Here is a 23614-nt window from a genome sequence, read left to right as displayed (position 1 = left end):
AGTTAAAGACGCCTTTTCTAAAAAGACATTGCAGTCATGGCCCATAGCCATTCAAGGACTACACTGAGAAAGCCTGATGCTTCCCCTCCACCTGTGTCTCACTGTGTTTCATAATAGAAGATAAAGAAGTGGATTGTCCCACTAGGTAGGTTTAATTGGTCCATCATTTAAATTACCGGCAAAAGAAATTAGTGTTACCATTGTCTCATCAAGAAGAGAATAAAAGTGAGACCAATTCTTTTATTCCACCTGATTTACCCTTATTTCACTGGGACCTTTTTCTCTGTGCCTTGGTGCAGTGATGCCCTTATCACTGTTTTGTTAATGTATTTTTAAATTATTGATAGGTGAGGTTTCTCAATTGGCTTCTGCTTCCTCTTTAAGTTCAATGAAACAGACACCTGCACTCATTAGTTAAAAACCAATCTGCCTTCATCTTCATGTTTTATCTTGACTCCCACAAACCAGTGGTCAGATTGGACATACCTATCATTTTACTGTCTTCTAATGGACCCCGCTTTGGTCCCTGGATTGTTTACAAGGCTGAGCCCTGAATTTGGCTGACTACCCTTAATAAGGTTTGGGGTTGCCTGAAGCATCAGAAATGGAAGTGGCCATTTAAGAAGCAGTTATAACTTTTTCAGGCTGACTGGCAATAGTTAGAAAGCAATAAGTAAGGGAAGATAGGGTGAAAAAGACACAACAGTGGCAGAAAGACAATTAGCACCTGGTCATTTCATAACAATATGGGTTTGCATTGTCCTTTTTGTTACCATTTCTGCTGATACTTCTTGTCTTGATTAGTGTTTGCTCACTGTCTTAGTTCTCTGCCAGTCTTACCATGTCATCCAAATCCAGCTATCTGCTGGCAGAAAAACACTGATCTCTTCAATTATTTTTCCTCAAAATTAATTAGAATTAATTTTTGTAATTTTTGCTTAGTTTGCAAGTGTCTTTTTCTACCATGGTCTCATTTCTTTGTTCTCTATGTTATTTGAAGTTTCATCTCTGACAGGTAAATTCAGTTGAATTAAATTAAAGTTTTGCTTGATGGTTCCTAAGACCATTCATCCATTTCCAACAATAATTAAATGGAACCATGTACAAAAAATTATGCATGAAATAGGAAAGCTGAAAGGAAAAGCAGTACAACAGAATAATCTACTTATTGTATTTGCTCATAAACCACAACCATGTCCAGCATAAATGTGCGACAACAGCAAGCCCAAACCTTGACAAAAACAGCTTCCATAAAGGCACATCCTTTTACACGCAGTGAATAAGGTTGCCTGGCACTGACATAGAATAATGGTGTAAGCTGAAAGTCTTTGTTCATATATCTTTGGAATTGAAAAGCAATCTGTTTGCACTATTCCTTCAAGAAGAAAAGTTGCCTAGATCTGAAAAATGCTGGATTTACACTTTTCAGAAAAACTTGAATTTCTTCTGTCCATAAAACTGTACTCATGTAGATCATGTGCCATCTTTAGGCCCCAGACTCAAGAAATCAATAACAAAGCTCATGAAATTTAAAGGTACTAGACACTCAGCATGCAAACTCCACAGGGAAAATAATGTTTTATTATTCAGGCTTTCACAGAGTAGAAGGGCAGAAGTTATCCTGAAATATACTATATCAGAAATTCATTTGACTGTGAGAATCTGACGATGACCTGATTTTCATGTAATTTATTTATATTTGTCTATAAAACCAAAATAATTATACTGTATTACAAATCTTTCTTTGTGGCCCACCAACCATGCTGCAGTAGCAGAAACAGCTGAACAGTTCTATATATTAACCACAAATTCAATTTTTATGAACCAACACAAAAATATGACAATGCTCAGACTAAAGCTTGCTTCAAAATACGAAATATCATGGCAGCTTAGAAAGATGGAGAAATTACATGCTGCTATGTAGTTACCATTAGAAATAACTCAAATTTATGAGATGTCCATGAAAGAAATTTTTTTATGAATCATAAGTGGAAATTTTATTCATATTTAAGAAAACCCAGCAAAAAAAGAAAAAAAGAAAAGGCAAATAATTCATCCCAAGATTTAAACCCATATTTTTGCAGTAATATTTTCTTCAGTAAGAAAGAACATTAACATATGTAGTATTCTAAGTAACAGTCAAAATTACTATGTTCTCTTTTGTTAAGAAAACAGAGATTTTCACCACTATACATGTTTTAATGCAGTCTTTGAAAATTAGTACATATAATAAAATAGTAATAAGTTACCTGTATGGGAAGGGTTGAAATTTGTATAGATTTTCACTGACAAAAATGATACCTCAGAGTGTTCATATCTAGAGACAAAGACAGGGAGTCCTTCAAAATACTAAGGTTCAGATATATAGACCATCCATCTGAGCTCAGTGATCACTTGGGCAAATGGACTTTAATGCCTCAGGATTAGGGTACTTGATATCTATGAGAATTTAATACTAAATAAACAATGATTTCAAACTTTTGGCAAAGAAGCACAAGTAAAAGCCCTTCTTTCTTAAGAGCAGAACATAACCCAATCAAGGTAATTTTCAAGGATTTATTTTTTTCCTTTGGATACTTTTGACACTTTAGAAGAAGAAAAATTCACTATAGGGAAAACTATCAGGGTACTATAAACAGAACCATCCGAAAGAGATGCTGTGCAGAGTATGCAACCAGACTGTGAGGGGGTGTCTTGCAATCCACCTTACCTCTGCAGTGTACCCAGCTAAACATATCTAATTCAAGCTCGGAAAAAAAAAAAAGAAAGAGAGGAGACTTTAAAAACCAACTTCAGCAGCTTTTCAATTAAAAAAAGCCTTAACAGAATTAAACCCCTGATTTTTCTCAAAATAAAGCCTGTTCACCCACATTCTCAGTGATGATGTTGTCTAAACACTGAAGAACCAAGTTGAAGAGCTTTGCTTGGTGAAAAATACATAGTCCCTGAATATTCTCTTAAGACTAAGAGAAAAATATATTTAAAAATAATTCAAATTCACTTGGTACCAATCCTAATGATTATGCTAGTTTCTATTTTTTTTTCCCCTTTTTTAATTATGACAAAAAAACCAGGTAAGTAAAAAATTTTTACTCTTAGAAAAATTCAGCATTTTTCAAGGCATTCCATACTTGTCATATGCCATAATTGTACCTTAATCCAAGGCTTTTCTTGTATTTAGAAAAGGGAACTTGTCAAGTTAGAAACCTATCTATTGCGGCTTATGCTATCATTGCTCAAGAGCGGCACCTATACACTATTCCAGCTCAGGTTAACTATGATTGATTTCATGGTTGCTCAAGTCCATACACAATAAATGAACTCATATACACTACTGGAATTATAGTTTTAGAAGTAATGAAGAAGAGTTCAAGGCCTTTCAGAATTTGAGTCTATCTTTATTTTCACTACATTTACAGTTATATGCTTCACAGATGCAGAACAGAAAAATTCGGTTATGAGATACATTTTAAGCATAATATTTGCATTTTTAAGAAAAGGAGATTCCAATGTTTCAATTTATTTCAGATTATTTTCACTTCCCCAACTGAATACTGTATAGAACAGTAATACTGGATGTAAGTAGTTAACTTTAATTTGACTATTTCTGCTATTTATAAGAATGCCCTTTAGAGTAATCACATTTTCATAGATAAAAACACCTGCAGTACTAAGCTAAAATTTCTCTTCTGTTTAAAATACAGAAAACCTAATTAGCTCAGGGGTAGAAAGGCCATTCATATGACCATAGTTTAACTATAAATCCTCCACATTTAAGAGAGGGTTTTTTTAAAATTTTTACTTTAAAACAATAGTTCCTGAGGGGCAAATGACATCTCAGACTAAGAGCTGATTGATTGAGATAGGCATACAAAGAAGACTCCTAATCCGAAAACAAAAAAACCACCAAACAAAGGAATACTTGAAAATAGACTTTTTACTTCTGACACAACTCAAATACTCATTTCCTACAGAAATGTTTCCTACAGAAATTAGGCAGCGTATGATAACAGTATTAGTCAAATGGTAAAAAGCACCACAAGAAAAAAATCCAAACCAAAAAAATGTTAAGAAGCAACTTCACTAATGAATATGTCCCTAATTCTAAAACAACTGCAGCCATAAAGTTGTAACAAGACAACAGGTAGAACATTGTCAGGTGGCTTTGCTTCCACACATAGCATAGTTGCCTATCTCTTTCTAGCAATTACTGAAGTTCCACTGCAGTCTGTTATAATAAAGGAATGCAGTGGACATAGCCATGATAACACAAGAGGATTCATCCAGAACAAACTATCCACAGAGGAGAAGAGAAAGTGTAAAGGAGAAGAGATCTGAAGGCCCTGAGGTTTATTAATAACATTAGTAGCAGCAAAGAGAAGTCAGGTTTTTAGGCAAGATTTTTTAACTTAGAGGTCTAATTTTAGATGTTGGGATCCTCATGAGTGGCCCTATTTGAAAAGTTAATTGTTATCCTCCATAAAGTCTGAAAAATAATCTGTTGAGAATGCCAAAGGAGACCTAGACCTGTAATTAATAACAAATGCCATACTCTGTAGTCCCTCACTTCAAATCCTACATGGCAATGACAAAATATTTCTGTGACAAAATCCTGTGAAGTACACTGAGAATGTGAAATTAGCACTTACAGGCAGTAAAGAGCTTTGTCAAAATATTTTTGCTGTTTTGCAATAAATTTCCACAGATGTGGCAGACACTCTGCCTGGGCTTCACTATTGATTTTGTGTAATTTGGGATGTTAAAGGCCAGAATACTTCCTGCATTTTCACAAGAACACATAGACTCAATAGTTTATGGATATTACCTATATAAAAATAAAAGACAAGAAGGTCTAAATACAGCTAATCAGAAAATGACTCCTGAAATAGCTTTGTGATTAAAAAGAATACTTTAAAATATTTTTGTAAAAAATATTCCATTTTTCTTTGGGGAGGAGGAAGAAAAAAGCTGTCATGTCTTCTACCTGACTTAAACTTTCCTGTGTCAATCTGTTACCTTCTGCCAATCTCTAAAAATTTTTAATCAGTTCTAGAATACTGACTAAGCCAAACATCATGATGGTTCATCCTAGACGCACAACAGAACCTCTATACTTCCAGAAGAAAGAACAGAAGCAGGTAGTTTCCAAATAAATGTTTCTTAAAGATACATTGTTCCAAAAAACTGGTGGTTTGGATTTTTGTTTTCTTCCCTTTTTTTGCCTTTTCCTGGTGTGCTCTGATTAACGATAGGACAGTTTACATCTTCTACAGCTTATACCAAAAAACATATAGATCATGGATAGCCCAATATTGGCAGAATGATAAACCAAAATTTATGTCTGTCCCCTGGATGTCCCATTGCAGAAACTTGCACAATTTCATTTTTTAAGTCCATAAATGAAGCAACACTCTCTGGACCTCTTACACTCCACAATAAAACAGCCTGACTTCGATTTAAGGAAGGGGCATGCTGAGGTGTACGAGAATTGAGCTAAGTATTTGCCAAACTCAAATATCTTCCTAAACCAAACAAACAATCAAATGCCCTCTTTTTCCTCAGTAACTTTTTCAAATCTGTCAGATAACTTGGTATGTTTTCTTAAGAAATTTATGGAAGTTAAACAAAAATACAGAGAGATTAGTACAATGCCAGTCTTGTGAAATCAAGTCTCTTTCCTCTTAACATCCTGAATTTCAATTAGCACACCATTCAAAGAATTCATGTACAGTAGGACATGAAAAATTCCCTTAAGTTGGAAGCCAAAAAGGACTTTGTAAAAAAGACTCAGTGTCTACTTATTTCCAAACTTTTCTCTTTCTACAAGATGGAGTATTACAGAAGGTTTAAGACACTTACACATCACACAGTCTGAGTATTAATCACTATTAGTATTGTGACTCGGTCAGCAGTCTAGGCTTCCAGGGTAATTAAAATTCAATACACAAGTGAAAAATAGAACACAGAAAAAATATTAATGGTGAGATAACACAGAGCTTCTTCAAATTTCAGCATTTTATGAACATAACAGCAGTGCAATAAGAAGAAAAAAAACCACCCAACAAACTCTGAACTAGTTAAGCTACTGAACTCTTGCAGCTAAATGTTAATGCTTTAGCATGCCAAAATCTAGAGAAGGATTTAATTTTGATACTGTAGCAAAATTTAGTATGTGAAACTCCTTCAGTGTTTTTCAGCTATATAAATACATAATTTTTAGCAGAAATAAAATACATTCAGTAGAGTGTAGAGATAAGATAAAAGCTACACTTATACTCCTCAGAACTTGAGAATATATTGATTGTAATTTTAGACCCAACCATACTGCTTTACTGGCAGTACTTCGGAGATGGCAACGCAAACCAAAAACAACACAGAAGACCTTCAAAAAATCTTGCTAGTATGTAATTCAAAGGAGTAAAAAGAAAGCTGAAAGAAACAACCCTCCCTGGGATTGCTCTTTTACTTTTCCTATTCTTTTTCTCTACAGTGACTTAATGAATTCTAATGAAATTACATGCTGGTGAAGAAGTCTCGAAGGATTTCACCCATTTACTTCAGATACAATTCTAACTTTGGATTTGAAATTCATAATAATGCATAACAAGAAGAAACCCCACTTGTTTTGTTTGATACTTTTCTCACAATCAATGGGGAGAGAAGAAATGGACTCTGATCAGCTTCCTAAAGAACATCACCACCCTAGAGAGCAGCTGGTCCTTTACCAAAGCAGAAATGCATGCATCCATGAATGTAGGTATGCTTGTATATCCTTTAGACATCTGCATTTTCATGAGGATTGATGTATTATTTTCAATGAATATTCTGATTTTATTAATTTTATTTGTTTCCTCTCTGCAAGGTTTACTGCTGGAAAATTCTGCTGTATCTTGTTAGGCTGCAGATAAATTTTTAATTTGACAACAGCTGCATAGTCTTAAAAGGATAAATTTACATACTGAAACAAACTAGAAGAGATAGAAGGAACATATTCTGTGGCTTTCACATTGCTGATAATGGCTGTTGTACATCTTCATATCCATATTTATTGCCTCTTGTGACACATTAGCCATAATTATTACACATTACCAGCCCAGTCCTGTATTAATCAAATTTATTCTTTTACTTTTAGGTAAGGCAGATTTGTAATTTTGATTATGATATGCTCCATTAGAAAGGAAAGAGCTTCTGGCAAGACAGTACACTAGATTCATTAAAAAGGAAAAAAAAAAAGTGAATACAAAAATGCAACTTGGAGTGTTCTGGGATGTCCCTTAAGCATGAAAAGAAGCAGCAGGAATAATGCTCACTTTTTTCAATACAGACCCACAGAGGTAGAAAGGGAAGATTAGGGGATAAGAAAAAGCGAAACAAGATTAAAAAGAAGAGCTAACAATCTGAAGCCTGAATACAGTTAATTGGGAATGTTTAAAAATGGCAGAGAGATGGAACACCTCTCCTGTAAAAGAAAGGCTGAGAGAGTTGAACTTGTTTAGACAGGAGAAGACTCCATGAAGATTTAGCTATGGCCTTTCAGTACTTGTAAGAAAGATAATACATACCTTTTAGCATGACCTCTTGTGACAGGATAAAGGGTAATGGTTCTAAATGAACTATTGTACGATTCTTTAAGAGACACCAGAAAGCTGAAATTGGCTGAAAACAGTTCTCACATGTACCTGCATCTTCTCAGACTGCCCTTGTAGAGGACAGGGTTTATTTAATCAAGCAGAATTGTCCTGTGATCTAAGTCCTTTGGCCTAACAGGTGAGGGGATACCTGAGTGTGTATTCCCCTTTCCTTTCTGCAGGACTGTTCTGGGCACACAGATATAAAGTCACGAATTCTCTGTCCTCATTGTTCACTCTTGTTTCCATTTATGCAGCAAGTCTCTAACTTCAAAGATTTTCATGGCTATTTCATATGGATTGCCAACATGTCTCTTGCACTTCCTTTAAGGTTATTTTTTCCTTAACCTTTGCAGTAATATGCCATGGGGCCAATTCAATATAAACAAAGCACTCTGGATCTTTTTCAGAAGAGTGGACAAGGGTCAGGAGAAAAATATTAGTGCTAGTGAAAGCACTAATTTCCAGAGATGTTAGAACATTTTTTTATCATAACAGAAAAGCTACCTGGTACTTCTTGCAGCTTATAAAACAAATAAATTAAAAGAAGCTCACAGAAATTCCTCATTAAGCCAATACTGAATTCAGCATTTAAGAGTGGTTCATCCAGGGCACCTCTCTTCTCTGTCTGGCTGCATGCCTTGCCATTTTTTTCCATTTTCTTCTTTGATTACATTTAGCTTGGGCAAAACACATCTTACCTGCTTTTTTCACGCAATATCATTGGAAGACATTGGTTTGTGAAGTAATTTTGGCCATTAATAGTGAGATTAGTTTATCATAAAGATTGTAAAATATTCTTTTTCTCTCTACAAATATATTATAAGGTGAGAAGTGCCTTCATGTCTACTCCACAAAGAATAAATCAGCTCTAGCACAGAGTCATAAAGAAGCAAATTAAAAAGTTACTTTAATTAAAATGTTTTAATGTGTAGGAATACTGAATAAGCTTAACTTACTGATAAATTAAGCACAATTAATTATGAAGTGAAAATTCACTTTTGTCACCAACTGCCTTCAATATCACCATCTTGCCATCTCAAGAGCTAATTTATTCATCAGTGCTGAAAATAAAACCTTTTCTGACAGTTACAAAAAAAAAGTTCAACATTGTGTACAGTTTTGATATTATAGATTCATTTTCTTTTTATCCTTTCTACATTATGTTTTATTTTGCTGTAGGATTGGTTGCTAGAGGCATAAATTTTGATCAATAATGTAACACAGCTAAGCATTTTCTTTAAAAAGAATTAACTATCTAGTAAGGTACAACAAAGCAAATTTCAGCAAGAATATTTTATAAGGAAAATTACAAGGAGGACCATAATTACCAATTTTGCGCAGAGTCTTTCAGGATTTCTTCTAGATAGGGAGAAGTTTGTTGGGAAAGTTGTTGTAGCATGTATTTATGAACTGATAAGCCTGGTCTCTAGAAGAACATTAAGTCATCTTAAAACTCAGTTCATTGACCATGTGGCAAAAATCTGAGGTCTCAAATGTAAAAATGCTTTGCATTATAAAGGTCTCTCAGGACTTTTTTCTGACAAATGATTTCTTTTAGCGTGAGTGAGGCACTGTCCCACAATTAAATAAAATCTATAAGGGCTGGCATATTTTAAAATTTTTATTTGCTATTACTCTTTGAAAGTCATTAAAGCATAAGGAAAGTATGGAGGTGTGTTTCCAGTACCAGTAATTGTAAAGAAAAAAATTAAACAATTATAAGCCAGGACTCACAGAAGAAGTACACTTATGCATGTGTAAAGTCCAAACACAAGATTGTGGACCCTAACTAACTGCTGCATAGGTCAGGATATGCTTTCTTTACCAGCATTGGATAGTTAGCTTTCAAAGTGATTCTTATACCATTCCGTTCTTATATTATTTCAAAGTCCACTTTGTAATATAAATATCAGAAAAGATAGCAAAAATGTTTTGCAGTTTCACATACTAGAATGTTTTCTGCTTTTTTTAAAAGTAAAGAGCACTTTTAAAAATGGGATACTATGTTCCCTTAATGAGCCTTTCTTTTCTTCTTTCATCACAGGAAAATGCTCATCAGAACTTAATTAAAGGGTTATAAATTCTTCTCCAAAGCAGATGAAGACTGGATGTAGTTCAAGATGAAACATATGGATGATCTAAGGTTTAAAACCAACCCTGAAAAATACATAAAAATTCTTAAAAGTAAAACAAGAGTTTCCTTGAATTCTACCTGATTTCACAGAGCTTTAATTAGGGCTTTATTAGGGGAGAGAGTTCAACAAGAAGGGTTCAGAGAATTTGCTAACCTCTTGTGCCTACAGATGGAACCGAAATGAATGGTGAAATTGTGTAAGAATGTATGAAATAAGGTAAGGGAGGTTTTAAAATAAATATCATGACCTCTCTATTTCTGAGCTGTTAGTGCTTGAGATTACCTCCTCCACTGTTCTGTGGTCTGATGAAAGTCCAGCAGAACTAGTTTATTGTCCTGTCTCATGAAAACTACAAAATCTCCCTCCAGAAATCACAGAATATTCTGAGTTGGAAGGGACCCAGAAGGATCATCAAATCCAACTCAAAAAAGGGGCATCAGCTGAACAAAGAGGTCAAGAAGTAACTTGGGTAATATTTACTAATAAAGTAGCTGCATGATATCCCAAAACTAAAGAAAATATTATGAAGGTAAGAGAATCATACATTTGTTATGACATTAGGGCAGGGACTGCTGACATTCCTTGTTTTGGTAAGTTACAGCTTCAGCACAAATTGGACAGTGGTCATGTTTCTGGATGTATTTTTAAGGAGAGAGGAATGGAAAAATGCTGCTAAATAAGCACAAATTTTCATGTGCTTGCTTCCAAGATGTTCCAATTTATAATGTTTATGATAAGACATAATACACAGAAAAATGTCTGTGACTTTGCAGACATAACCACATACTGAAAATACACTACACGTTGTTTAACTTCAGTTTTCTCTCTCCCTTTCTCACCATCTTTGTAATATTTTGATCAGTCTAGTCTTCATTCTCTTTCCAGCTGTATTGTTTTATTTCCTCTTGCTACAGCTTCTGACCTACTTTCTGAGATGCTCATCTCTCCGTGTCATTTATGACCCTTCCACCCACCCACACCTACTGTTTGCAAAGCATGTAAAAAACATCCTTTCATACCTCTACTAAATTAGCAGATCAAAGAGCAGCCTTTCCCCAATGATTTTATAACACTTTCACTGCCACAGATGTCTCACAGACAGCAAGAGAAAACCAATATGAAGAAACAAACCCGAAATAATAAAGATGAGAAATTCAGGGATTCTTCAGCTCTATTCTTAATGCACCTGAAAACACAAGAAGTGCCCTAGAAATTTTCATTTGAAAAAAGAACAGAGAACTGCTAACCTAAAGTGGCTTAGCTTATTTGATCAAATTGATTCTGATAACCTACACTAACTGAGAAACTGGACCTGTCCAGAAGTACCTTGTGGAAGTTAATATGAAGAAGCATAATAGCCTAACAGAAGCATCTTGTAGCTGCTCTATTGAAATGACACGGTGACGTGAACATGACATGCATCTTTTTTCCAGAGTTAGATCAAAACCACTCAGTTTACCAATACGGGAATAGAAGAAGATCTTGAACATGAAGGTAGGTGTTTGATTCTAACCCTGTGAAACTGATTTTGAAGAAATACATTTATATAGTTAGTGAAGTTATAGTCAAGTAGACTCACCCACTGTTCTCAGCTAAGGGAAGCAGACACGATAGCTCTTGTAACATTTACTCTTCTTGAGGCATATTTATACTTCATCTCAACTGATGGCAGGGTACAATTCTGGATTTCTCAAAAGAATCACAGTAGCATTTGGTCCTGGGAAAATTCTCTGTGCTAAATGGAATCTTTTCCCAGCCAGAACAACACAAGGGAGCCAAGGTATAAATAACAAATTGTCTCAGGACAGTACTCCTTTCCTGTATAAAAGCTATTTATGAAACTGTTCCCATACCTGTGGAAAGACACCTAACTTCACTACTTCTATTTTCTCAGATTAGGAGTGTGGAATTAACAAGCAAGACTACATCTTGATGACACTGCTTGCTACAGTAATGACATATGACTTTTTTTATATATCAAAGACCATAGTTATATTAAGATGAAATCTTCTACTTTCTCTTAGGAGTGTTCAATATTACAGTATGTTTAAAATATTGCTCACAAAACTGATAGTAATTTTTTTACACCAAAAAAAGAGAAAAAAACAAAAAAGAAAAAAGTATGCTATACTTAATTATAGTGTTTACTGATGCAGTTCCCCAAATCATCTTTTCTTTCTCATTCATGTTAATATGCTTAAAATTACATGGACAGCAAAAAAACTTAGGACTATAAATCATTGTTAAAGCTGCAAATGAATTCCTAACTAAATGAAGGTGTTTTAGAAATGCCAGAAGAAGATCAAGGTAGGGAAAAGGCTAACTGTTATTAATATAGTCAGGAACTGAATAGTGACAGGAATTAGATGGCATTTTGAAGTAGCTAAAAGTAAGGGCTTAAAGAGTCAACAGTAATACTTTTTACCTGTCCCATGATTTATTGGCAGCACTGCTTTTAAGATGAGTACTTTTTCAGTAATGAATCACTTTTGGGGTGTGACATAACTTTTTAGTCAAATTACTCTCTGTTTCCTTTAAACATTAATTGTCCAGATTTATCTCTGATGCAATTCCTTTGACTTCTAGCAAACTGTGCCAGGGATGAATTGTTGCCTTGATCATTGTACCTATGAAATTAAGACAGCACTCTACTCTTCTGCTCTTAAAAAATGAAGAAATTACATCCATAAAGCCTTTCTTGGTTTTCTTTAGGTAAAATGACAAACAAGTACAGCTGTAAACTAAAATAACCACACTAGTAACTTTTAAAGTTATGCATCTGTTACTATAAGCTGCTTTTGGAAAAGATGACAGCAAGAACTAGACTACAACAAAAATAAGGGGGAATCTCAAAAGTTTGTAGCCAAGTTTTTATCTCAACTTCATATTTCCCAAAGGAAAGTGCATTAACATGTTTTCAATATATATATAGAAAATTTGGTTACAGTTTCCAGTAGCTGACCAATTGCTCCCATTTTAACTGCAAGAGTGTGCAAAATCTTTGTACCTAAGAGCATGTGGTCTTCTCAAAGCTGAACTACTTTTCCTCACAGTTTAAGTCCCTTGATAATTTCCCCAAGCTGAACATGCTGACATTTCATGTCAGTTAAATTTCACAACTAATTCCTTGAAGTGGTTAGTGAACTTATGAAAAAAGATGCTGATAAGACTTTCCCCCTCCTTCTTGGGAATAACATTAACCACAGAATCACAAATCTATACATCTTCAGAATGATTTTGAAAGGAAGCACACTTTGGAGGTCGTCTAGTCCCACCCAGTTCTTAAAACAGGACTACTTAGATCATGATGCTCAGGATCATGCCCAGTTTATATTTGTACACCTCTGAGGATGGATATCTCATAATTGCTTTAAGAAATCTGCATCAGTATCTAATCCTCCTCATGGATAAAAAACAGCAACTAGCCAACTGACAAACAAAACAACCAAATAACCAATGAACCAAAAATCTTCTTATACCTAATGGGAATCAAAGCAAGCTACTATTTTCAAAATAATTCTGAAAGGTACATTCCTGACATACTCTAAAGTGAGGCATGCAGGTAAGTTTACACAAAATTATCTGTTCTGCATAACAGAATTACAAGTTTTTTTCTCCTCCAAAGATATCTTCTAGATGTATTTTCATTTTCTGGAGGGCAAGAATTTTCAAGAAGAACTGAACACCTTCCAATTTAAACACATTTTAAACACATTGACGAAACAAGGTATTTTTGTGCAACCTGAAACATGAGTAAGAGGTGGCGATGTTAAAGCAAGAAAGTGGCAAGCGTCCTGGGGCAAGTTTAACCTCTGGAAAGCACTCCTGTTCTTCAATACCACCTCATACCATGTGCAAGGTATAAGGAGGGGGCTGAATCCCTTTCCAGTTTGGCTGGGGTGTGCAGTTTGTGCAGCCAGGTGATGCTGGGTTCCATGTGGTGAACAATATCGTGTGAATCATTCGCCTACCTTACATACTCTTGATGCCATGAAGATTTTTTGCCTTTTATACCCCTGTTATACCTTTTTTACAACTTCTGTATTCTTAATGCTTTTTGCCTACATTCTTGGACTTGTTTGTCAAGCTGAGAGACTAAACATTTTAGAAGCTTCGTAGTTAGGGATCAGTGTGCCCCAGACCCCAAGGTCCTCTCCAGAACACATTCTGTAAACCAAGATAGAACCATCCAGGGGAAGGTTCCTTAGAGAAGGGGGCTCACTTGAGCATCTCATTGGGGAATCTTTGATAGATATGCTAATTAGTAAAACCTATAATGTTATACCTGATCCTTTGGGAGGGGGCATTTTGGCGGGGTGCATTTCAATGCATATGACCTAAGGATCCTTAAAATAAATACCAAGGTAAAATCCCTTTTCCCCTTCTAACTGTGGATGACTCTTGATTTTAAGACCAGGAAAAGGCATCACTCTCCTGTAAGTATTGTTGTTCTTACTGTTCATTTTCTTATTCATAAACCAATATGAGACTTGAAGGATTGAGATAACAACAGATCTTCCCAGAGTGGGTTGGAAACAAATTTGATACACACATTTTTTTTATTGCATACAGAGTCACTGGTCACAATGTTGCTTTGTCTGTTCATGTGGTTGGGGTGCTTGACACTGTATTATTCTCCCATATATGCACTATGTGCTCCCCCTGATTCTCTTTTTCAGAGCAGCAAGATGCATAAGGATTGCTTTATTGCTGTACTGTGTAGAATCAACATGGTAACATCAAGGTCAGTGAGAGTCATTTGGAATGTGTACTCAGTGCTATGCTCCTGCCCTTACCTCACGTATTACCTCTGAGAATTCAATAATTATAGTACACAGTCTGTGGAGAGAACAGCAGAGGATAATTTTCCTCACCTTTCACCCCTTTTTTCTTCTTCAGGCTTGTTACAAGAACTTTTGAGAATTTTGAATTTCCTTTGGATGTTAAGGAAAGCATATTTTTATTACTATGTCTGCCATGTCTCCTCAAGGCAGTCTACACCATGTTTGGAGTTAAGAGAGAGATTTTTCAGAAGATAAAGGGACCTGCCCAGGAAATTCATTTTTTTAGGAGTAAAATGACAAGATGGACATTGTCAGGTTCTGATAGATTTATTCAACAAAATAGCAGTTACATCCTCATCAACCAGCAAAAACAAATACAAGCTTTCTTAGACACTGTTTTTGAAGGATCTATATTCCAGAGTAGAGCCAGATTGTAAAGCCTCTCTATCAAGTGACCCAAAAGAAGAATGATTTGAAGTGGGGTCCTGAGTAACAACAAGATTTTGAAGAAATTAAACAGGAGGTTGTTCATGCAGTAGCCCTTGGGACAGCCAGGAAAGAACAAGATGTGAAAAATGCATTTTACACTGCAGCTGGAGAGAGTGGTCCTTTCCAAAGCCCCTGCAAAAATTACCCAGGTAGACTTGAAGACAACCCCTGGGATTCTGAGGTTGGGGATACAAAGGATTCAAGGCCTGGTACATCCTGATGATACTGCTACATCCGGACATACCAGTAGCTTATGAAGTGTTTGAGCTGCTTCAGGAGTGACTGGCACCAAATCTCCTCCTGGCACCCCAACTGCCAGTGCTGGGCCAGTGCTGGGCTGGATGTTCAAAGGGATATTCCCTGCAACACAACATGCCACTGATGTTACTTGGAGTAGATGGATCGCACGTATCCCACAATGAGCTTGAATAGAAAACCCCAGTTGCCCTGGGATCCTGGAATTCATCACAAACTGTCCTGAAGACAAATATTTCAGACTATCATCATCAGAGGAAGGGAAGGTGAGGTGTACTGAGAGAGGCCCTGCCATATAATCAGCTACCAGAAAATGAAAAGCAACACTCTCTTTTCTGATGGTTCCTGTCATATCGTAGTGATACATCTAAAATGAAAAGCTGCTGTATGGACTCCTATACGTCAAGTCACAGAAGCTACTGAGGAGCAAGGCAGATAAAGTCAGGTAACAGAGCTTAAAGCCATCCAGCAGGCTTTGATATCACTGAATGAGAGAAATGGCCAGCAGTCTACCTCTGCACTGACTTGTGGATGGTGGCAAATACTCTGTGTGGGTGGCTGGAATGATGGAAAAAGACCAACTGGCAGCACAGAGGGAAACCTACCTGGGCTGATGAATTGTGGTAAGACATTGCTGCGTGGGTAGAGAAACTGACTGTGAAAGCACGTCATGTAGAATCAAATGTACTCAAAAGCTGGGCTAGTGAAGAACTTCCCAACAAAAGACATGTGGATTGGACTCCCAAGGTTAAGTGTCTCAGGTGGATCTGGATTGGCAACATAATGGGGAATTGTTTGCAGCTCAGTGGGCCCATTACACCTCAGGTCATCAGGGAAGGGATGCAATACACAGATGGGCTTGTGATCGAAGGTGGGCTTAACCATGGTCACTATATCCCAGGCTATCCATGACTGTGAAAGGTGCTGCTGTCAAGCAGGCCAAGCAGGTAAAGCCTCTGTGGTATGGGGGCTGATGGTTGAAATATAAATGTAAAGAGTCCTAGCAGATGGATTACAGCACACTGCTGCAAACCCAACAAGGCAAGCACTGACAGTGGTGGAAACAACCACCTCTGGATGGCTGGAGACACACCCTGTGCCTCACACCACTGCCCAGAACATCATCCTGGGCACTGAAGAGCAAGTCCAGCAGTGACATGGCTCCCCTGAAAGAATTGAGTCAGACACTGGGACTCATTTCAAAAATATCCTCATAGACACCTGGCCCAGAGAGCACAGAATTGAGTGGGTGTATCATGTTCCCTATTGTGTGCCAGCCTCTGGGAAAACTGAAGAGTGCAATGGACTGTTAAAAACAGCAATGGGTGATGGAACCTTCAAATATTGGGATCTACATTTAGTGTAGGCCATCTGGTTAGTTACACTAGAGGCTCTACCAACTGAGCGGGCCCTGTCCAATCAAAACCTTCACATACCATAGAAGAACATAAAGTCCCCAGGATACATATTAGGAATGGCTTAGGGAAGACAGCTTGGATTAGAGCTGCCTCAAATTAGAGCTGCTTTTGCTCAAGGACCTGGGTGCACTGGTTAGGTAATGCAGAAGGATAGTGAAACACCATGTGTACCTCAAGGCAATTTGACTTTTGGGAAAGAAGAGTCTGTGATATTGAATTTTATATATAATATTAGTTGCTGAATGACACTGGCACTGTATGGCATAACAACTATGGACAATGAGTATGGAGTGCTCCAGAGACACCAGTCATGTGCTCCTTATGCAGCTTGCAACAAACCCATACCACACCAGTCCTCCTGCTCTGAAAGAGAGTTAGGATGGATAGAACCCACAGCCATGGACTAAATTAACTTAAAAGACATTTTGGAGGGAGAGCCACTGACTATGGGAATCATACCTGTGCTTATGCGTATGTACATATATATATTTTTATATATATGTATGTATATAGTTGGAAGATGTAGGACGTGGGCATGATGTCCATGGTGTAGAATAAGGGGTGGAAATGCTCTGGTTCTGGCCAGGACAGGGTTAATTTTTGCTGCATCCAGGAGGGGCACGGTCAGGACTGTGGGGTTATTGGATACCATCTCACACCATGAGCAGCAGAGATGGAGGGATTTGCCAGAGCGTGCCACTGAGTGTCACTGGGTTCCGGGTGGTGAGCAATGGCATGGGAACCATTTGCCTGTCTTGTGCACTCTGGTATTAGTAGTAGTATTGTCATTTTGCTCTTCATTTTCTTATTTCATTGCTCTTTCTAGCTAATTGTTCTTATTTCAATACTGCATCTTTACCTCTTAGTGCCTTCCCTTGTCTCCATCCTGCCATAGCCGGGAGGGAAGGAAGAGTGAGCAAGCAGGGTGTGGTCTGGGTTGTTTCAGTGGGAACACTGAAATTGGGGAAAAACATTCCTAAACCGAGACAGAGGGGTTTCTCACTTTGTCATTACTATATGATATGCTTTCAAAGTCAGTGCAGTGGTGAAGCACTGATTAGTTGTCGGTACTGACAAACTCAGAAATTATTGTAATTCCTTTAAATAAAGGATATAGATCACCCACTTATCATCATCAGATAGATAAATAGATAGAGAGATACATACATACATACATGAGTACACATATACGTGAAATTAGATGTCATATAAGACCAGTCTTGACAGAAGTCTGCAATTCCTTATTATTCCTTATTAGGTAATTTTTGCTGATAAACGTAATGCATTTCTAAATCCATTCTTAGGCTATAAGGCCTTATATTGTGTCAGATATGTGACGTCACAGTTTTTTTTAGTATTTTCAGGTTATAAACTTGAACATGTCATTCTCTTAAGTGCTGCAATTTTTTCTGAATTTTTAAATCTTTCCACTTCCCAGCACTTCCCAGCACACCATTAGGCAAATGTGTGTGTGTGTAAAGACAATAAAAGGGTTTGTTCCACTCACATTGGGGACTTAGACACTATTATCACTAAATGTTTCAAATTACTTGTCCTCCAGAAAGAGAAAGCACTGCTTTAATTGCACTGACTTTCTTCTAGGGAAGCAAAAAATTCACGGAGAGGTTTTTCATAAAAGGAAAACTCACCTGAAGCAAAATTTTGTATGAATAAGGCTGGAATGAGTAATTGTTTTTAAATTACAATTTGAACCTCTAGAAAAGTTGCGTTTGTTGTGCTTTTTTTTTAATCAGTCGTCCTGTTTTTTGGCCAGAATGCAGTTAGTTTTTTTCCCAGTAGCCATGAGGGAGAAGAGCCTGTAGCTGTGTGGGCTTGTCTAGGTTGTTCTAAACCACCTCAGGTCACCCTTGGTGGCAGGAGTAAGGGATTCTTGCTTCTGAGAAGAAGGTGGGCATGGCTTGCAGTCAGGGAAAAAAGCATGGAAGCATGGAGGGTCTGTCTGCCTTTGTTTCTCATTGTCCTGGGCTTTGTGAGCATTTTTCCATGTAAATCACCCTCTTCTGTACACTTTTGTTTTTCATATTTTCGCAGTTGCTGTTCATTTTTCTTACCTCATTGCTGTTTCCAGTAAATTGGTTTTATCTTAACCCATAATCTTTGCCTTTTATCTCCCATGGGAGGGAGGTGTGGGAGAGGAGTGACTAGCAATTTGGAGCACCATTCCTAAACCATGACATTAATAAAATAAATTATCCAGAAAAATAACATTTCAAACCCAGACTCTTCAGTTCACTGAAACATAGATTTAGAAGAAACATAAAGATTTTAGTTATAGGCTAGCTGTGTTGAAATTGGTTAGAATAGGAAGGAATTCGGGCCAGCTAATTAAAGTAGTTAAGAGAGCTGGACCTGAAATGGGTTTTAAGATGTTAGTAACTGATTACCAAATAACTGATGATCTGTCATTTGCGTGTTTGCTTAACTGTGATTAGAACGAGGAATAGAAACATTGATAAATTGGTCTAAGGAAAAAGGACAATTACCAATTTCCTCCCTTGGTGGGAACCCGTTCAAAAGTCACAAAAGAGGAAACTTAGAGGTCACTAAAGTAATTAGGACTGTTAAAATTCAGAGAGGCGAAAAGGTCAAAATGAGGAAGATGAGTTACTTCATCTTTTTAAGACCACTGACCCAATTCAAGACCACCGACTCAATTCAGAACACACACTACGCATGCTTAATGACATTTAACCTCATTTCCATACGAAGCGGAGAATGAGAGGTGTTAATGTTATGAATATGCATTTGTATTTTGGATATTCATAATTTTTGTAAATAAAAAGCTTTGTGTTTGCTTGGATGAGGGCCCTGAGTCTTAGGGGGCTATCCCACACAGAGCCTGGCACCAAATAAAACATGCACTTTCTGACTCCAAACTGTTAGAGAGTTTTTGTCGTTCTCAGTTCGATATCAATATTAGATCAATATTCATATTTTGATAAATCATCATACTTTTCCTCAAATTGCAAAATACAGTCCTGACAAGGCTGGGAAAAATATGGAGTATTGTATACACACTGAAAGGATGACAAAATAATTTTATGTTCTAACTACTCTAACTGGAACTGAAAGTACTAGGACCCATGACAAAGTGGCATCTCAAAGAGTTAATGAGATCCTGAGCACTTGTCTTTTAACACATAAGGAAAAGTTTAAGACATTTACACAGAAATATTACATCAAGAATAAAACCAACAGTAACCAAGATCTTGGTACAAACACAAATGAGAACACCAATGGAAAAGCCATCACCAGTACAACAACAACAAAAAGATAAACTTACCAGGTTGACACTGCTCATTTTTCACAATTGTGGTGAAAGTCTTCTACTACTTCCCTCCTTCAGACTGTCTATCTTCATATCAACCTGATAAGAAAATCGATAATAAAAAACTCAACTCCCAACAAATAAAATAATATATTAAAAAAAAAAAATTTAGAAAAACCCTGAAATCCTTGACTAGATCAGTGTGATAGATCATTTTCTTCCTTTCACTGTTTTTATATTTCAGCACTGAATACACAGCACATCTTTGACATTAAACACTCATAAAAAAGAAAAACACCTCAGTGTAAACAGTTAAAGTTGCATAATATGTTTCCACAGTTTCTGTCTATTTTTGAAATTTAGTAAATAATAAGGTAATCTTTAGAAATGTAATTTATGAAGCTGTACCTGGCAGGAGACAAAACTTGTAGCACACTGACATGGATTCTAAGACTAGAAGTAGTCTTTTATATCAGTTTTTTCAAAGTCTACTTGCTGCTATTGCAGGTTTCTATTACCTAGGGAAGAGCTTATAAAGCATTATAGCACTCAGTCATGGATTCAAAAAAATTAAATCATAGCTTTTTTGGGGGATGGAGGAGGGCAAGGGTAGGGCAGAAGTAAAAGGAAACAAACAACACTGGGGAGCTGAAATCTACAGCATGGAGGTTCTCCACTAAAAATCCTCCTCCTTCTGGTTATATAACAGTTGTAGTATCATTATTAAAGTTAAAAGTAATAAACTGATAATCCAAATACTTCATTAGGAAATTAAAATAATCTTCCATATTTCTTCCCAGCACTGGGTTTGACCTGAAAGTAATGACTTATTTTCAAGATATTTCTTTAAAAATATAGGGTGGCATTTTGTATTCAGGACTTTAAACAACTTCTACCATTTTGGTTTTGAAAAGCACTAGGCTGTACAAAACTGAAAGATGTCAACAAAAACTAATACCAAACTGACAAGCCATTTAAGAAGATCTTAATTTGCAGTTACTTTTATCGTGAAATAATCAGCCATTGGCTTATTACATTGATTGGACAGGCTTAGATTAGTTAAGATTATTTTAATTTGAGATGCCAGAGAAGTCAGGGAGGAAACTTTCTTTGCTTTGCAAATGTCTTTTTGCATAAATGAAGGAAAACTGTACAAACTGAGATCTAGACATGAAATAAAGCAAACAAACATGGGATAGGTAATGCTAAATTTTCTTCAGGTGCATTCTTAGGTGTGCTCTTCTAAATCACGGATTTGTAGAAAAAAGAGAGAGGTTTGACTTACGTATCACAAAACTCACAGGTATGCTTCCACAGTTTATTTCTACAACTAACACTAAATCGATCTCTCAACTTTCTGTTTTTAAGATCTGAGTCAAGACAACTGTTTGTATTAGAGTAGTGTCTGCTTCTTAAATTCTGTTGTCTTGCAGCTTTTTCAGCCACAGGATTGTGATTCATCTTGAGAACTACACCCAAGGTATCAGGCTTTTTGAATTTTTCTATGAAGAATCATAAAGTCACAGAATAACTGTCAGGAAAGGACCTCTGGAGGTCTCTTGATCAACATCCCAATTCATATGCTGCATCAGGATTGAATTCAGAACAAAGACTGGTTAAGCAAAGTATTGAAAAACACATTTCCGTGATGCATTTAATCTAAAAAGTAAATAAAGAGCTATAATTCTAGGAATTCCATGTAGTTTTTACAAATTTATAAGGGCTACTTAACATCATTTAGTTGTTTTTGTTTACTATTTAAAAATTATTTTATATAATTTTCTTTTACCTTGCTGCTATCCCTAATTTGACTACATGAAATGTTTTTTCTAACCATCCTTTTTTAGATATTCCTGCTTCTATATGTGGATCAATGATTCCACTAAAATTTGCCCCAGTCCAAATTTATGTGACAGAAAAGCTTTTCCTTCAAACTACTTTTAAAGTTAGCAAAAATAGCTACTTCATCCTCACTATAATGAATGACATATTTTCTAAGAGTAGCTATTTTTTAATAATTTAGAAGGGATGAAGGCTACCAGAATGATTTCTGTGTTGTTTCATGACTAGTTCTGGAGTATGCTTTTTTACCGCTGTAAATCAGGAACTCTAGAAAATTTCCTCACTATTCAATTAACTACTTTACTTTCAGAATGCACTGTTTAAATAATTTTCTGCTAATGTATTATGAGGAATTATGTTGTGTGATGTGCACTGCTAAGTGGTACTCTAATATTGACCTGTATTATATACAGGAGTTGAGGAAGCCTGTAAGGATACCCACTTGACTTGTGAGGCATTTTGTAGAATTTTTGACCAAAAAACTAAGAAGCATAAGCTAAATTCAGATGTTAATGAAGATGAACAGGCAGTCAAGGTAACCTTAAGAGGCAAACGTAGAGAATAGAAATGAGCACAAATTCTTACTTTTAAGGACTTGGAATTGAGGCAGAAAAGACCTTTGATATTTCTTCTTAAAATATTTATGCCATTCAAAAGATTCAACAACTGAACTTCTGGACTATGCATGAAGGGTGACTTATGATAAAAGATTTAAACTTGATATGCTGAACATAAATGTCTACTTAGCTTCCTGCACTTTTTTCTTACTGAGAAAATGAAATGTGCAGTGAAGCCACATGAATGAGGCAGTAGAATTATAGGAGAAACAATGGAAAAAAAAATAAAAAGCAGAAACACTGATTGCCAATATTCAGAGCAATCGTGTGAGAGTTCTATGCTTTGAGTAAAGTCTACTATCCTTTTGTATAAGGATGTTTCTTCAAATACATTTTACTCAACAATTATACTTTATTTCACATATCTTATACAGTTTCATAGAATCATAGGGCAATTTGGTTGGGAAGGGATGTTTAAAGGTCATCTAGTCCAAATTGCCAATTGGCATTTGAGATATTTTCTCCAAATTTTTTTCTTCTAAAGAAGAGCTTCAGCACAGAAAGCTCTCGCAGCTTTTTCACTACAATCACCTACACAAAGATACAACTTACCTAGCATGATTCTTTCCTAGTGGACTAACCAGAAGGAATTTCCTTCAGTCCTCACGTCAGGGCAACGATATTACATGGTCTACGTAAATATTAATGTCTTGAGACTAACAGAACTAATGGAAATATTGTTTCAGATCCATGTTTTTATCATATTAGACATCTAATTTTCAGTATACCTGTGTCTGAGGCCAATTAATACACATTTGGTCTTGGATACACTTACTACAACTCTCGCAAATAGAAAGAGATCCAAATGTTTTCCTAATATGTGACTGGAATTTACCAGACTGAAAGAAGAGCTACAGTATGATCAGGAAGTAATGAAATAAAAGCAAAAAAACTCTCAGAATTTCAGAGCCCAGAAAAGCAGCAGCTTCAAGAGATGGCAGCAGTATAGACAGCAAGTACTTAGAAGAAACTGTAATCAAGCTATCCACAAATAATAGTACAGTTCAGATTTCATCCATGACATAAATGAGAGTTTTTAGTATCTTAGGTGAATGAGAGTATATACTGGTGCTACAATAACTTCTTTCTTTTCTTTTTTTTAATCTATCTTTTTCTTTTTCTTTTTCTTTTTCTTTTTCTTTTTCTTTTTCTTT

General features: G+C 36.2%; 1 protein-coding gene across 8 annotated transcripts in view; it reads right to left on the bottom strand.

Annotated features, from left to right (window-relative positions):
* Positions 1–23614, bottom strand: part of LINGO2 (leucine rich repeat and Ig domain containing 2) — a 506482-nt gene that overhangs the window by 227728 nt on the left and 255140 nt on the right. For 7 of the 8 annotated variants that reach the window (XR_006015296.1, XR_006015295.1, XR_006015299.1 and 4 more), the window contains one exon: positions 20017–20100. The gene's annotated coding sequence lies outside the window, so the exon portion shown is untranslated. Of the gene's footprint in view, positions 1–14859; positions 15400–20016; positions 20101–23614 lie in introns of those variants that run through there. The other variant, XR_006015297.1, reaches the window with a different exon arrangement.

Source organism: Corvus kubaryi, unplaced genomic scaffold (genome assembly GCF_017639235.1).
Source record: "Corvus kubaryi isolate FWS band 111438036 unplaced genomic scaffold, C.kubaryi_AGA036_p1.0 37249, whole genome shotgun sequence".
In the NCBI taxonomy this organism is placed as follows: domain Eukaryota; kingdom Metazoa; phylum Chordata; class Aves; order Passeriformes; family Corvidae; genus Corvus; species Corvus kubaryi.
The sequence above is the reverse complement of the archived record's forward strand: the minus strand, read 5'-3'. Positions and strand labels throughout refer to the sequence as shown.